Genomic DNA, 17,833 nt, shown 5'->3' with positions numbered 1-17,833 from the left:
ATTGATAATACATCACCAAGTCCTTCCAACAACATTAAACCCAGAGGACACACATGGAGAAGGAATCACACCAGTGCACAAGGCCAGGGGTCACTGGGACCATCTTAGTGGCTACCTACCACACAATGTAGATTTCATACCTGCTATAAAAACACTTAATAGATCACTCACATGTGTGAATGTTTATAGATTTTTAACAGTGAAGATCAATCAGAATCTATTCTTCATGATTCACAGGGTTTTCTCTTAGTGACCTCTGCTCAACTGAGAGAGAAAATTAAAAAGCTATAGAGAAATACATTTCAGATATTTATCATCACAATGTTTTTCCAGAATCTAGCAAAATCTTTTTTGGGTAATTCTGCCATCCATCACCAATGGCAACCTAAAGCCAGCAATGGCTACGACTGCCCATTGTCCTGTCACATCTGCTTTTCTTCTTCCAACTTAATAGCATTGTTAGCTGCATGTATTTTATGGTAGGTTGGGCAACCATAAACAAAACAAAACAAAACAAAAAAACACCATTTGAATGGTTTACACAACAGGCATTTATTTTCTCACAGTTCTCAAGACCACATGTCATGATCAAGGTGTCGGCAAATTTGGTTTCTGCTGAAGGCTCCCTTCCTGGCTTGTAGACACATTCTCACTCTGTCCCCACAAAACCTTTATGGTCTTTCCTTTTTAAATTTAGTTTGTTGTTGTTATTGTTGCTGCTGCTGTTTCTGTTGCTGCTGCTGCTGCTGCTGCTGCTGTTGTTGTTTTAAGAGACAGGGTCTCACTTTGGAATGCAGTTGTACGATCATTGCTCATTGTAACCTCAAACTCCTGGGCTCAAGCAATTCTCCCACCTCAGCCTCCTAAGTGGGACTATGGTGTGAGCCACTGTGCCCAGCCCTCTCTTCCTTTAAAAGCACCAATTATATTGCATAACGACTCCAATCTTATGACCCCATTCAACATCAGTTACTTGCCCAAAGGCCTTATCTCCAAATTGCTATCACATTGGGTGTAAGGGCTTCAACATATGAATTGTGTTGGGGAGAACACAATTCAGGGCATAACAGTAAGTATTCAGTAAATGAGTGCTTAGTGTGAAGGCCGTGTTTCCCAGCCTCCTCTGAAGTTAGGTCACTAAGTTCATCATCAATGAGATGGAAAAGGAAGACTTGTGAGATAGTTTCTGGTCTTCTTTAAGAAACAGTCCTTTGTTCTTGCTTCTTCATCCCTTCCTCCATCTCAAAGCCTGGAACAAAGACTATGGGGACAAGAGTCACATCTTTGGAATGCCCCGAAAGTGTCTGGGTCCCCAGGAGCATTGTGGAGTGGAACAACTGACGTGCCCTGAACTGCCTCTCTCTGAACTCTTATAAGAGTGAGAAATAATTTTCTATTTTATTTAACTCACTACCCTTTGAGGGACTTCTTTTACTTGTAGCGGAATGTAATCCTAATTAATATACCGTACTTATGTAACTGAAGTGGAGATGTCACTAATTATCACATGCTTTGTGGAACATTTGAATTTACATTGTCAAATGAAAAGAAACTTCACAGTTGATTTAAAGTAGTCATTTACAAACTATATGTCCATTTACTAAAACCCAGCATAGTATTAAAAACAAATTTTAACTTTTTTTTTTTTTTTAGACAGAGTTTCACTCTTGTCGCCGAGGCTGGAGTGCAATGGCGCAATCTCAGCTCACCGCAACCTCCTCCTCCTGGGTTCAAGCGATTCTCCTGCCTCAACCTCCCGAGTAGCTGGGATTACAGGCACCCACCACCACGCCTGGCTAATTTTTGTAATTTTAGTAGAGACAGGGTTTCATCATCTTGCCAGGCTGGTCTTGCACTCTTGACCTTGTGATCCACCCACCTGGGCCTCCCAAAGTGCTGGGATTACAAGCGTGAGCCACCATGCCCAGCCCAATTTTAACTCTTTTAATTGGGGCTTTCACGGCTCCACTTCACCTCAGGCTCAAGCACCTCCTCTCATTGATACTAGGCCTGCTTTACACACTTTCCTCATCTGCCTGGCTTCTTACAAATTTGAAATTACAATGACTGATTTATTCTAGTCCAACCCCTTATTTTATAGATGAGAAAGCAGAGATCCAGAAAAGTAAAGTAATCAGAGATTATGGAGAAATAATTACTAGTCCTCAGGATGTGGACTCAGTTCAGACCTCTTTCCGTCGTTCGGGCACAAACTATCCCCTTTGAATTTCCTTGCGAAGGAATACCCTTGGGTGGACCCTTCCCTCAGCACTCCTGCAGTTCCCCTGTGGGCCTCGCCCTTTCCTACCACAGTAGCTCAGCAGCTGGACCGGTGAGGGGACACCTCTCCCTGCAGTGGAATTCCAGGATGACTAGTTGAAGGCATCCCCACTCTAGACTGCCTACATCTTCCCTCTGGATGTGGGCACCTGGGGAGGTTGCATGTCTACCTCTCGGAAGTTCTCTCAGCACTCACTTTTTTATCACACAGATTGAGGGACCAGAGTATTACATTCTCAACCCTGTCATCTCCTATCACATTAATGTGATATCATTTTAGTCTATTAGAGTGTCATCACAAAAACAGAGGTGTTAGAGCATGGCAGCCCCTATCAGAGGTTTGCAGATAGTTACTTGAAATATTGGATTAAACCAATTTCATGACATTAGTGGCAGTAACTCGTCCCTGCAGACTAACTTCATTATTTGCACTATGTAAATGAAGGTGTCCTGTGCAGGCTATCATTTAAAAAAAAAAAAAATAGGTCCCCTTACAGAGTTGTGGAATTTAAAAAGTCTAGCACTGAGAGGAGTTTAGAGACCATTAAAGGCCGTGTTATAGTATTTCTCTCCTCGCTTTTCAACTTTGAGATGACCAACCACCTTCTCCATGGGCACTTGCTAAGCTTCTCCATCTATATGGCTGAACACAAACCATTTTCAAATAGGGCGTTAAAAGTACTTAGTTTTACACTGTAATTTAGCTGCATCTGTACTTGTTTCCTTGACTAGATTATAGGTTCCTCAAAAGAATGGGAATAATCTTCTTTTCCTCTTCTTCATAGCATCGAGCATCAGGCTTTCTATGTACCAAGAGCACAGTATTTCTTGAGTGATGATCTAGTGGAATCTTTTTTTTTTTTTTTTTTTTTTAAACAAACATAAAGACCATTCAATGTAAAAGAGTTACTCAGTGGGGGCAAATTATTTATTCACCTCTCCAAAGCTCACACTTCCTTATTGTACAGAGTAATAATTCTCACTCATAAGAATTTATGTGGACCTTACACCAGGCACAACGGCTCACGCCTGTAATCCCAGCACTTTCAGAGGCAGGGGCAGAGGGATCACCTGAGGTCAGGAGTTCGAGATGAGCCTGGCCAACATGATGAAACTCCATCCCTACTAAAAATACAGAAATTAACTGGACGTGGTGGCATGTGCCTGTAGTCCCAGCTACTCAGGAGGCTAAGGCAAGAGAATCGCCTGAACCTGGGAGGTGGAGGCTGCAGTGAGCCAAGATTATGTCACTGCACTGCAGCCTTGGTGACAAAGCAAGACTCTGTCTCAAAAAAAAAAAAAAAAAAAAAAAAAAAAAGGAATATATGCAGCCCTTAAATCAACAATTTAAGACTATGCCTTCACATCTAAAAATGGGATATAAAATTATCCATCTAGAATTTGAAGACACTAGTTTCTAGTCACATACTATTACTAGGTGGCTAAGTACAAATATCCACTTAAAATATCCCAATGATGTTCTAAATTGGTGATGAAATACTAGAGAGAATTTGGTTTAAATGTTGGAAAAACCCATTGATTTATCTTCCACACTAACAGGCTCTTTGGAAAATACTACCATTGGTGATGGTGATCTTGGTTGGGGTTGGTGATACAGTAAAAACAGCCATAGAAAAACTCAAGGGCCCAAGATACAATCAAAGTGGAATGTGACTCCAAGATTACAACCAGTTTTTAATGTTCATGACTCTACCAGCTTCCCTTCTCACTGGTTTCCCTGTTTTCTTAATGTGCGAAATAACAGGTTTAGAAGAAGGAATATGAAGCTGCCTCCCTGCTTTGGAGTGTAGAAAAATAAAAATGTTCAGTTTAAAGCATGTAAATAAATATACTACAAACCTCACCAAAAAGTAGAGCACAGTATCCACTCAGAAGCCCCTCTCTGGTCTCATCAAAGGTGGGCACTGTCCTGATGTCCATGGAAATCACTTCTTTGTCCTTCTGCCCCATGAACAGGCATATTCTAGACACTGTAGCTTAGGTACACCTATTTTGAAACTTTTTCTGCTTAACTTGTTTGTGAGTCTCATCTGTGTTTTTGTTTCTAGTTGTGAATTTATTGTCAGTGCTATATATTATGCCACCATATAAATATATCCAATTTATTCATCCATACTATTGATAATGGCAATTTGGGTTTTTTCCCTGCTTGACATAATAATGCTGTAAAAAACATTCTCATAGATAGATAGATAGATAGATAGATAGATAGATAGATAGATAGACAGATAGATAATTTTCATATATGTGTGTATATATATTATATAGGGAGAGGGAGAGATGAATGATAGCTATAGATGATGTATAGATATACCTTAGTGACATTTCTAGGTGTGAAATTTCTGGATCGTAAATTTGGATTATCTTCAACTTTAGCAGCTAATTCCAAACCATTTTCCAAAGTGATTCTACCAAGATTTACCATCATTAGAAGTGCATAAAAGTTAATATTGCTTATTTTCCTTGAACACATCATTGGTCTTTTTAAATTTCGGCCATTCTGGAGGTTACGTGCACAGCAGATGTTGTCGTGTGTGTGTGTATGTGTGTCTTGAATGCCTTGGTCATGAACAAGGTTAAGTAAGTTTTAATACACGTATTGACCACTTTTGAGAGGCACTTTTACATGCCTCCTACTTTTTAAAAAAAATTAGATTGCTTGTCTTTCTCTTACTGATATACAAGAGTTCCTCATAAATGTTTGATATGAATTTTTGGGGTGTACCTGTATTACAAATATATGCTCCAACTCTGTGACATTTATTTTTATCCCTTACAGAATGACTTTGAAGAACAGAATTTCTTAAATTTAAAATCATCACTCTATTCTATCTCAATTGTATGGTTTCCTATCTTTGAGATGATGAGACCTTGTCTTATTTATTTTTTAAGTCTGATGCCTAGTAAGTTCTACTACATTGCTATTCTTTCCTCAATACTGTCTTAGCCATTCTTAGACTTTTGCATTTCACAGCAATGGTAAAATAAAACAAAGTTTCAGAAAAATCAAAGTTGAATTTTGATTAAAATTGCACTGAAAATGTAAATCAGTTGGGAAGCAATTTGCATATTTCTCAAATTGGGTCTTCTCCTTTATAAACTTGATATATCCCTTCATTCATTTAGGTCTTTTATAGTTTTCTGGGTGGAGGTTTTGGGCATCTTTTGTATGATATACTTTTGGGTATTATATCATAATAAATGGCATCTATTTAAATTTTCTAATGATTTTGGTGGTAAGTAAAATTCAATTTATTTACAAATATTTTGTGTATTATATATGTACTTTGCTATAAATGTCTAAGTGCGACTTTAGTTGTATTTCACAAGTTTTGGTATAAATAGTAATTTCATTTTTTAAGTTTATAATTATTTTTCTTTGCTATATGGGTTATCCAGAATTTTTATTTTCCTAAACATCCAAACATACGGGGACTTTGTATTATCAATTTGTTATTGTTTTCTAGCTTAATTGCATCATGGAGAGAGATATATATTTATATATATGTATATACGTGTGTATGTGTGTATATATGTATATATGTGTATATATGTATATATATACAGGTTTAGAAGAAGGAATATGAAGCTGCCTCCCTGCTTTGGAGTGTAGAAAAATAAAAATGTTCAGTTTAATACATGTAAATAAATATACTACAAACCTCACCAAAAAGTAGAGCACAGTATCCACTCAGTGTATATATACATATATACATACACATATACATAAATGCTGTGAAAGACCTCGAGCTACAGGCACCTAGCTAAGATATATTTCCTGACTGTTGACCTGCCAAAAAAAGAAAGAGATAACAACTATTTGTATTGTTAGGCAGAATATTTGGGGGTAGTTACAAAACAGTAGATAGCCAATACACCTAACCTAACCCAAGCCAACTGATAATGCTGCTTAATGGCCTAAATATAGAAATTTATGTAAATGGTTATATAATGGAGGTTGAGGTGGAAAATTGCTGTGCACACTTAAACTAACAATAAAACCACATATTCTGCAGTCATTGGACGGCATTTGAATCTGTAAAAAACTGTCAGCCACTATCCCTTTAGATTTTGTTTCTGTCCTATTTTGTCCTCCCTTTCTTGTGGGATTCCAATTAAACATGTATTAAAACTTCACAATATAAATTATATATCTTTTATCCCCCTTTCTAACTTTTTGTCTTTCTCTGCTTCAATCTGCATGATTTTTTGTGAGTTATCATCTAATTTATTCCTTCCCTCTTTAGCTATGTCTACTCTATTCTTAAAACCATCCACTGAGTTTTAAATTTCATTTATTATATTTTTAAGCTTTAGAATATACATCTGTCACTGACAACTCCAATATCCAGAACCCTGGATAGACTCATTTTTTTTTTCTGTTGCTTTATGTCCAGGATGTCTTATACCACCAAGTCTCAATCAGATAAATCTACCATATTTTCACTGTTTACAGTAAAATGCTAAACTTATCATATTTTTACTGTTTACAATAAAATAATGTTTATCTCATTGAGACTTACTGGTAAGTCAGTCAGTCTAGCTAGGCATGGTGGCTCACTCCTGTAATCCCAGCACCTTGGGAAGCCAAGATGGGAGAATTGCTTGAGTCCAGGAGTTTGTGATCAGCCTGAAAAACAGAGTGAGACTCTGTCTCTACAAAAAAACGAAAAAAATTAGCTAGGTATGGTGGTGCGTGCCTGTATTCTGAGCTCATCAGGAGGCTGAGGTGGAAAGATCATGTGAGCCTGGGAAGTTGAGGCTGCAGTGAGCCATGATTGTGCCACTGTACTCCAGCTTGGGCCACCGAGAAAGATTCTGCCTCAAAAACAAAAACAAAAAATATACTAAGCACATGCCTTCATAGATGTTTGATGTTTGCTTTTATAGGTACCTGGATACTCTCATACTCTGGGATTCAGCCCAATTTCAGTGATTGAGGTACAATCCTCACAAAGACATCTCTCTTCATCTGTAGCTTTTAAGGGTCCCAAGCCAAAGCTAAAGTGGCTCACCAGAGCATTTCTTCTTTCAACAGCTCTTGAATGCCAGTCCACATTGTCACAGTCCCTAGAGCTTGTCAAAAGCAGTGCTCATTCTCTCCCTGTTTCAGACTCTCTTTTATGAATCATCATTTGTCCTTTGCAGAAAAAGGGCCAAAAGCCAATGCCAACTATTTGGACCTCTGTCCTCCCTTTAATCCCAAACCACTGTACAGATAATTATCTTATTACTAAAACATTAATAGGAGGCTCATTCAGATCACACAGAGGCAAGGGGACAGGAACTAACATTTGTGAGCAATGAGGAGATGACATGTGTTTACTATATGATAACTCTTTTATTCATCACTTTACTTCTTAGACACTTGCTTGAATGTCTTTGCCCAAAATGCTGACAGTCATACAGACAATAAAGTCTTAGGTGGTCTCAGACGGAAATGAGGAATTTGTTGGGAACTGGAGCAAAGGTGACTCTGGTTATGGATGGAAATGAGGAACTCATTGGGAACTGCGGCAAACAGACTGGGACATTTTGCCCCTGCCCTAGAGATTTGTGGAACACTGAACTTGAGACAGATGATTTAGTGTATCTGGTGGAAGAAATTTCTAAGCAACAAAACATTCAAGAGGTGACTTGGGTATTCAGTTTTATAAGAAAAGCAGAGCATAAAAGTTCAGAAAATTTGCAGCCGGGCAATATTATAGAAAATAAAATCCCATCTTTTGAGGAGAAATTCAAGTTGGCTGAAGAAATTTGCGTAAGTAATGAGGAGCTGAATGTGAATCACCAAGAAAGGGGGAAAATGTCTCCAGGACATGTCAGAGACCTTTGTGGCAGCCCCTCCCATCACAGACTAGGAGACCTAAAAGGAAAAAGTGGTTTCATGGGCCGGGCCCAGGGTCCCCATGCTGTGTGCAGCCTAGGGACTTGGTGCCCTGCATCCCAGCTGTTCCAACCAAGGCTGAAAGGGGCCAACATAGAGCTCAGGCCATGGCTTCAGAGGGTGCAAGCCTCAGGCCTTGGCAGCTTCCACATGGTGTTGAGTCTGCCAGTGCACAGGAGTCAAGAATTGGGGTTTGGGAACCTCTGCCTAGATTTCAGAGGATGTACAGAAACACCTGGATGTCCAGGCAGAATTTTTCCACAGGGGTGGGGCTCTCATGGAGAAACTCTGCTAGGGCAATGCAGAAGGGAATGTGGGGTTGGATCCCCCACACAGAGTCCCTACTGGGGATACATGTAGTGGAGCTGTGAGAAGCACATTAGACCCCAGAACGGTAGATCCACTGACAGTTTTCACTGTGTGCCTGGAAAAGCTGCAGACATTCAATTCAATGCCAGTCCACGAAAGCAGCCGGGAGGGGGGCTGTACCCTAAAAAGCCACAGAAGCAGAACTGTTCAAGATCATAGGACGCCACCTCTTGCATCAGCATGACCTGGATGTGAGACATGGAGTCAAAGGAGACCGTTTTGGAACTTCAAGATTTGACTGCCCTGCTGGATTTTGGACTTGCATGGGGCCTGTAGCCTCTCTGTTTTGGCCAATTTCTCCCATTTGGAAGAGCTGTATTTACCCAATGCCTGTACTCCCATTGTATCAAGAAAGTAACTAACTTGCTTTTGATTTTACAGGTTCATAGGCAGAAGCAACTTGCCTTGTCTCTGATGAGACTTTGGACTGTGGACTTCTGAGTTAATGCTGAAATGAGTTGTTAAGACTTTGTGGGACTGTTGGGATGGCATGATTGATTTTGAAATGTAAGGACATAAGATTTGGGAGGGGTCAGGGGTGGAATGATAGGTCAGGCTGTGTCCTCACCCAAACCTCATCTTCCCATGTGTTGTGAGAAGGACCCGATGGGAAGTAATTGAATCATGTAGGCAGGTCTCTCCCATGCTGTTCTCGTGATAGTGAATAAGTGTCATGAGGTCTGATTTTTTGTTTGCTGTTTAAGACAGAGTCTCACTCTTGTCACCCAGGCTGAAGTGCAATGGTGCGATCCTGGCTCACTGCAACCTGCGCCTCCTGGGTTCAAGAGATTCTCCTGCCTCAGCTACCCAAGTAGCTGGGTTTACAGGCACTTGCCACCATGCCTGGCTAATTTTTGTATTTTTAGTAGAGATAGGGTTTCACCATGTTGACCAGGCTGGTCTCAAACTCCTGACCTCAGGTGATCCACCCACCTCGGCCTATCAAATTGTGGGGTTACAGGTGTGAGCCATTGTGCCCAGCCAATCTGATGGTTTTATAATGGGGAGTTGCCCTGCACAAGCCCTCTCTCTTTCCCTGTTGCCCTCCATGTAAAACATGACTTGCTCCTCATTGCCTTCCACCATGATCGTGAGGCTTCTCTAGTCACATGGAACTGTAAGTCCATGAAACCTCTTTTGTAAATTGCCCAGTTTCAGGTATGCCTTTATTAGCAGTGTGAAAACGAAGTAATACACTTGCACTCTCCAAAGAGTGGTCTGCAGACAACCTGGTTTGCTCATTGTTATCAGTTCATGAAAAGAAAGGGGCAGAAAAACAGTTGAGAGTCAGTATTTGCAAATCTTCACAGCAACTTGATGTTGCCACGACATCTGTGTATGTGAGCAGTGGACTCCTCTGCTTGAACAAGATTTAGGCCAATTTGGGTGTTGCTGAGCCAATGTACTGAGTCATGTCACATGTGGCACTGCAAGCTGTTAGACACAAGAGGACACAGTGGGACAGGGATCTATGAACCAGTGGCAATTTTAAAACCATGTTTTTCACAGCAAATAATCTGAGAAGCACTGATCATTTACCAGAGTCAATTTATATGCTACTCTGGGTGGGGGCTCTTGTTTTCCTTTCTGAAAAAAGCTACCCTCCCAGAGGCTGGTGCTTTGTAGAATCTTGCTGTCAAGTGTGTAGACCTAGGAGCCCACGCACATGACAACTGCCCTCTGGCAAGATTATTTCTATGGAGCTTGTCTTCTCCAGTGGCTAACTGGAGAGGAAGGAGACACAATCCAGAAGCGGAGGGAACATCTGAGAGAGGTGGTACGTAAATTCTTTTTTCTTTCTCTCTCCATGTCAGCTCCACAGCACCATAACACACCCTCAGATCTGTTTGCCCTCCTTCTAGACTTCATGTTCCTTTTCCCTCACACTAGCTTCCCAGCGCTTGCATACTCCAATAAAGCATTCACATATAAACTTTTGCCTCAGGTTCTGTTTCTAGAGAACCTGAGCCAAGACATACACTATGTAAAATGAACCTATGAATGACTATTCTAATGCTTTCGACCGGAGCTTCTCAAAGTGTGACCACCAGACCAGTAGTATCCGCATCATTCACAAATTGCTAAAAATGCAATTCTTGGGTCCTACCCAGAACCACTAAATCAGAGACTCTTGGTGTGAGCCCCATAAATCTGTGTTTTAACAAGTTCCAGATGATTCTGTCGTACGTTTGAGAACTACTGCTTTACACTGACAATGAGAACCGGAAAACGTTCCTTCTTCTTAAGGTGTATCAATCTGCTAAATCTTAGCTCAAGACTGGACCATTTTGTAGGCAAAATCCATTATGCTAACTTGACAGTATTATAATAGCATATATCTGGTAGCAAAATGTAACATTTTTGTCTTAGTATGACATCAACTGAAAAAAGAATGCTGCATAGCACATTGTCATAACTTCTATCTTTTTAAACCAAACTTTCTTTGATATATTTTTTTCATAACTTAGACCCACATGGAGGAAACTTAACCCTCTAAACCATTATCCCTGCCTTTTTAGAACGGAAGCATCATTCTGTTGAGTACTTCATTTGTTTTCCTTTCATTGCCTCCTTCCTGTTTGATCTATGCTCCAAAATTGCTATCTAAAGTAATAACTACTTTGTCTCAAATAAAGCATATTGAAAGGAATGTTTAGGCTTTCATGACATACCCGGAGATCTATAGAACTCCCCATGGCTGTGGACATCAATGTTTGGAACCAGTACTCTGATCTACAACAGAGACTGCCGGTTAAAATCACCTGGGGAATTTTAAAAACATACTCATACATTTGGTCCAACCCAAAGAAACTGATATAGTTGGTCTGCGTGTGAGACCCAGGTACTTAACATCTATTTCAGAAGCCTCAGGGGAGTATTCTAATATGTAGCCAGGGTTGCAAACCACTTTGAGTCCAACTGTAGTTTGTAGGGTGTTTAGGTTTTGCTCCTTGACCTCATAAGCCCTGGGATAAACATACTGACTATTTCAGGTGTTTCTGTCTTTCCAAGACAACCTAAAAAGAAAGCCACCACTACTGCCACCTCCCAACAGTCATGAAGACTTCTAGTAAAATCACATTCTGGAAGTTGAAGCCAAAAGACAAACCAGAGTCCTTGTAAAATTACTCTCAAACTGAACCTTCAAAGAATATAGACATCTGGGTTTTGTTAACAAATAGTTTGTAACCTTCCTATGGAATTTTTATTGTCTTAGTCCTGTGCAAAGTTGCAGTCAGAGAAAACTTCCTCTCCAATAATCCCAGCTCAACGACTGCAGCCTGCCGCTCTCCAAGGGCAGATGGCAAGATAGGAAAGGTGTGCACACTGACACAGAAGGTGAGCTCTCAGACTCCATGCAGCTCCTTGGTGCAGTCTCAGGGGGCTGGGCCAGCTCTAGAGGAGCACTGTCAAGACACAGGCACTCCTGAGTCAACACTCAAGATTCCACACACCAGCTTTTAGCCTTATCCTGTAAGGTGGCTTGTACTGAAATGTTTGTGTTTGATTCTCACTTTCTATTCCCTTAGTGAAAATCCCATTATCTCTAACAGCTGTGTGTCAAGAAAAAACATGAATTTTGTGTAACAAAAAAAAGAATCCCATACTTGTTTCTCCAGATAGCCTTAGGCAAAACCATTTAATCTCGCTTTCTTTATTTATACTATAAAGACTTTGTGCGGAAAGGGGATAGGTACTTTAAGGTGGGAAACTTTTGAAAGAATGAATTAATCTCTATAAAACAGAAGGGAAGTTTATAATTATTATTATTTTTTAACAGCCTGGACCAAAAAAAAAAAAAAAAAAAATAGAACAAACGTGCCACTAAAATAGTATTTGACCATTTCCAGATAAATTCATAAAGGGGAAGAAAACCAAAAAGGTGACACACACTGCTTGTGTAAGCTTGGAAATTGATTTCCAAAGCATCAGAGCTCACTACAAAAGAACTTCACAGTTTAATTAGGATGGCTCAAATCCAGAGTCTATATTTAGGATAAGCTGGAAATTACAGTGCAGAAATGAGAATCATCTAACAAGAGCCTAAATGGGTAGCGGGGGTGTCTATGGGAAAATCACCACAGCATTTCTCAGCCAACCATAAAATTTCTTAACTTTGTGTTTCTCTGGACACACACTAAATAATCTCTAATGATTTTACCTGTTCAGCTGGGGAATGTGTGTTTTAAATTTGCCTTCATACATGTTACCCACATTCTCAATACCTGTATGATCTGCTTAATTGCAGATGAATTTGGCATTTAACTCACAACATATCAAGAGAATCTCATTAAAATTCTGAATGTATATAAACATATTTTATACCATTAATATTTTGGCTTCTTATTTTTAAGTGGTTGGCAAAGGACTCATGGCACTATATCATTAATTTCTTAAATATTCCTGTTTTCTTCTCATCATTGATATATCATCAAATAAATTAGTTCATACCCAAAATGTGACAGAAAGAACCATATGATTGATTTTTTTTTAAATTTTTACTTCTGGAAATGTTTAAGATGATTTTGTACAAAATATATTGGCTTACAGTCTAATAATTTATTAGAGGAATACATGATTATTCACGACCACAATTATGGCTTCTGGAATGTTGAATGAGGGTGTTTATCTTCTTCCTCTTTTTCTTCTTTACAGTGACCTGGCTCTGAATTTAAATATGCTTGTCAGTAATTTCCCTAAAAGCCGTTTAAATGGTTTAAATAATATACTCAAAATTGTTAAGAAAATAAATCGTTTTAGCAAACTGACCTCATCAGCAAAGCTGCTCTAATGCACAACGACTATACAGGCAGAAAGACGCAGAGAGAAACTGAATCGCAAGAGGAGAGTTTGAAATTCATTTAAATTAAAGGTACTTGCTTTGGTTGAAGGTTTAATTTTAAATTACAAGGAAGGAAATATTCCAGGTAAAATAGCTCTTACTTAATTTTAACTAAAAAATTTCAGATACCCAACTTAGAGTTTCAGTGTGCACTAGTCACCTACTAGTGCATTCATTTATCCTCATTAATTTTGCAAAAGTACATACGTGGCCCTACTCCATCATTCCAAGGCCAGGCCTCTCATTCAGTGTGATGACTCAAATTTTAAAATGGTAAGAAATTCGCCGAATTCCAGCTCTGAATACCCAATCCAATTAAGCTGAGTTTCCTTGCTTTTATGTTAATGCTAATTGAACGACGCCTATATGACAGGTGTAGCAATTCACTCCTTTAGTCCTTATTACTTAGTGATTGTTGTTGGCATTCTACAGATGAATAAACTGAGGTTAAGTATGATTTAGTAATTTGGTGCCACAGCCTTAATGTAGACTACACTTCCAAGCAAACATTGTCCCCGTGCTGTGCCGGTCACTGTTTTGATCTCCAAGGAGGCAGTGTTGGAAAGATGCAGATGACTGTTCCAAGAGTTGCCTGACATTTGGATGAAAAAATGAGCACTGAAACTGTCTGAGATTGAAGGTCAAAGTAACAGAGCCGGTGGTTATCTTTTGTGGGGAAGCAGGAAAGGGGGTCGTGGCTGAAATAACAACTCGGGCTGCCATCAATTTCTATCGAATTGGCTGCTGTCTGGAACATTCCGCAAATCTTACTGCTTATTTTAGCTCAAATGGAAAACCCTCAGTTTTTAATCCTCAAAAAACAGTCTTATACTTTTGAACCAATGAATCCGAAGCAGAGCCGGTGATTTCTACAGCAAGGTAGGCAAAGCCGTCAGTCAGGGCCACTCCAAGTCCCCAGGGGACCCAGGGAGCCGCACCCTGGCAGGCAGAGCGGCCCGCGGGCTGGGAGCTGGGCCTTCCGCATGCGCAGGCGCTGGTGTGGCCGGCAGGCACCCGGAAAACAGAGAACTCAGGGGAGGGGCAAGGTCCCTGGTATTGAGGAGACCCAAGGAAATGTTGTGCCTAACACTGCCACCAGGTGGTCTTTCCTGGGAGAGGTTTATTAAAATAAAATTTAAAAAATACTTCCAAGGAAGTTTTCCTGCTGATGATAAGAATCTAATGAAGTCTCAGATGAATCATAAGTTAGGACTCTACATGACTCTGGAGGATCCCACCAGCCAAATCCAGAATGTGTCAATCTTCAGGACATAACCTGCTGATTTGAACAAACTGATGTCGGGAAAGAAAAAAGAATGAAAGGGTGGTAGTAAGCAGAAAAACAGTCAGGAGAGGGTCACTATTTATTTTGAGACTACCGAAGAACTCAATGAAATGCACTCAATATATGGATCTTTTATGGGTCTTCATTCAAACAAACCATGATTAAAAGTTACCTTTGAGTCAAGGTTGGACAATTGGATAAGGCCTGAGTAATCAGATGACATTAAGAAATTATTGTTAATTTTGCCAATAATGGTATCAAGATTAACTTTTACAATGGGGGAAGGGCTTTACCTATGAGAGAGAGAGTATCCATTGGTGAAATAATGTAATATCAGGGATTTGCTTTAAAGTGTCCCAGAAAACAGTGGGGCCGGGAATAAACGAAAGGAGACTGGAAGAATAACCTGTTGAATCTGGAGGATGAGCACATTGTGGGGAGGAGGGGTGTTCTTTTCTTGTTCTTTAGGCTTAAATACAGTAATTGAAAATATCTACAATAAAGTTTCTTTGCTAAGTTGCAGGGGAAATTATTGATGACTCTAAGTTAAGTAAAATACTATATAGGTTGGTGCAAAAGTAATTGCAGTTTTTGTTGTTACTTTCAATAGCAAAACCCGCAACTCCTTTTGCACTAACCTAATATATAAAAATAATGCTTTTTAAAAATCTATCTTGTGGCAAAGTTTCATGAGCATGTCACCTGTCTCTTCACACACAGAGACACACATATTTACCATATTAGTTGTTATCCATGTTATGTGTGTTGCTGTAAATAACTGAGCATCAAATCCTACCAAAAAAGTTGTCTTTCGAAGTAGTAACAACTTTATTAGCCAAAGCATTCACAATTCGACTTCATACGTCCAGTGGTATCAGAAATTCATTTTCTCTTGTCTGATTTAAAGGCTTTTCTCAGTGAAACACTTTATACTCTCTAATTTATATATTTCCCTCTTCATTCATTTCTGTGACAGGGAAAGATAGAAAACCAGTACATGAGATGTCTACTTCTCTTTTTTTAAAGGTCAGTCCTTGGACACATGTAAATATATTTCTCTAGTACTTGAAGGATAACATCATTACTGTTGATCGTGATACAACATAGTATCTGCATTATGAAAGTTAAGTTGATATTCTGTATCTAAATTCCAAAAGAGTAGCACTCACACAATAAAACATTGTTTTATAGGCCCAGGAAATGAAGAAGATCAGAGCATTCTCATAAAGTTGGGCACCAATCTGCTTTGATTTTCCGGCTTGAATTTCAAGGGTGACAACTCTGACCATAATGTAAGCATTCATTTACAAAAACTTCACGACATTTTCTCCAAAGATTTGTATTAGTTTTTGATGTTCTTTTGTTTCTTTTTTTTTTTTTTTGCTTGGGGGTGGATGGGGTGGAACGTAAATAAACATACCAAATATGTTCAGGGCAGTGGTAAACCTTGTTAATCATGCATTTTGTTTCTGAATCGAGAAGATCACTTCAGGTGATTAAAAGGTGCTGAAAAATCATCGGATACTTTTCAATTTTCCCCCAATTACCATTTCTCTTACCAAAAGAGGAGAGCTGGTTTTGCTTCGCAGATTTCAGGGAAGTCCTCACCTCTGATCATACACTCATGCAGACAGACTTGCACTGGCCTCTCATGACATTACTCACTTGGTTACCAGAGGAATTTTTCTCTCAGTTTTCCCCATTTTAAAATGGGCGTGAATCATACCAAGGTTGTGAGGATCCAGGTGACTCCACTCCCTCAAAGTGCCCAGAGAAAAGTAAGCCTGTGAGAGTAGCAAAGCCCAGCCAACAGGCAGGGCCCACCCAGCTCTCACCCTACTGCCTGCCTTCACACTCACACCCCAGATGGGACCAGTCTCTCCCCACGGGGAAGAAATGCAGGCAAGATTATGACTTCCTCCATGCCCATGCCTTTCTCATTCAGGACTTCGGCATCTTCTAGTCCCTCTTCCTAGGAACCATGCCCTCAATGCAGTTGGTCAGCTCCTGCTTATTCTTTGGGTCTCAGCTTCACTGTTAGCTGTTCGGTAACCCTACTTCTAAGAAGGTGAAGTGCCCCAAAAATCTCCTTACAATTCCTGGGTTTTCAATATGTATTGTTGAACAAAAGTAGTTGTTGAATAACTAAACACCACTCTATCACTGGATGGTGAGTTCCAGTAGGGCCGGGGTGCCTGTCATTTCCCCTGCTATGCCCCATGTGCTTGGCACATAGGAGGTCCTGACTAAATACATGTGACAGGAGCTTGCACTCTGTAGATAACATACACAGCTTTACAGAAAGCGACAGGAGGGACAGCCAACCTGCCCCATGGGAAGGTACTGGGAGGGGGTCAGGTGTCATAGGAGGCTTCCAGGAGGAAGTGCCTTTCTCCAAATGGGCAGGCAATTGTAGACACACGGAGAGATGCAAAAAGGTAAGGGCAATCATCACTGCAATTTACTGATTGTTTACAACGTGCCCAGCAGTATTGTAAACAGTGGAGTGAACATGTATCATTTTTTCTAATCCTTACAGTAGGATTATTAATCCTTACAGTAGAATTAGGAACTATAATAATACCCACTGTCCAGGTGAAAAAACTGGGATACAGGAAAATTAAATGGATATCCAATGTCTGGTGCTAGTGAGCAATGGAGTTATTTATTATTTATTATTTATTTATTTTGAGATGGAGTCTTGCTCTGTCGCCCAGGCTAGAGTGCAGTGGCGTGATCTCGGCTCACTGCAACCTCCGCCTCCCAGGTTCAAATGATTCTCCTGCCTCAGCCTCCCGAGTAGCGGTGATTACAGGCACGTGCTAACACGTCCGGCTAATTTTTGTATTTTTAGTAGAAATGGGGTTTCACCAGGTTGGCCAGGCTGGTCTTGAACTCCTGACCTCAGATGATCTGCCCATTTCAGCCTCCCAAAGTGCCAGGATTACAGGCCTGAGCCACCGCGCCTGGCCAATGGAGTCATTTAGAAACATACGTGGGCTCTCTGTGGACTGTTCTACTCACTAGACTGTGCTGTTTACAGAACCCCCAGAACACTGCATACATTCCAGGTCTGTCTACAGCTGCAGGGACACCCACAAAACACCCACACCTAGAGAGATAAAGAGAGACACGCAGAGAAAGGATC

Source organism: Chlorocebus sabaeus, chromosome 14, assembly GCF_047675955.1.
Source record: "Chlorocebus sabaeus isolate Y175 chromosome 14, mChlSab1.0.hap1, whole genome shotgun sequence".
Classification (NCBI taxonomy): domain Eukaryota; kingdom Metazoa; phylum Chordata; class Mammalia; order Primates; family Cercopithecidae; genus Chlorocebus; species Chlorocebus sabaeus.
This window is presented reverse-complemented; position numbering follows the sequence as displayed.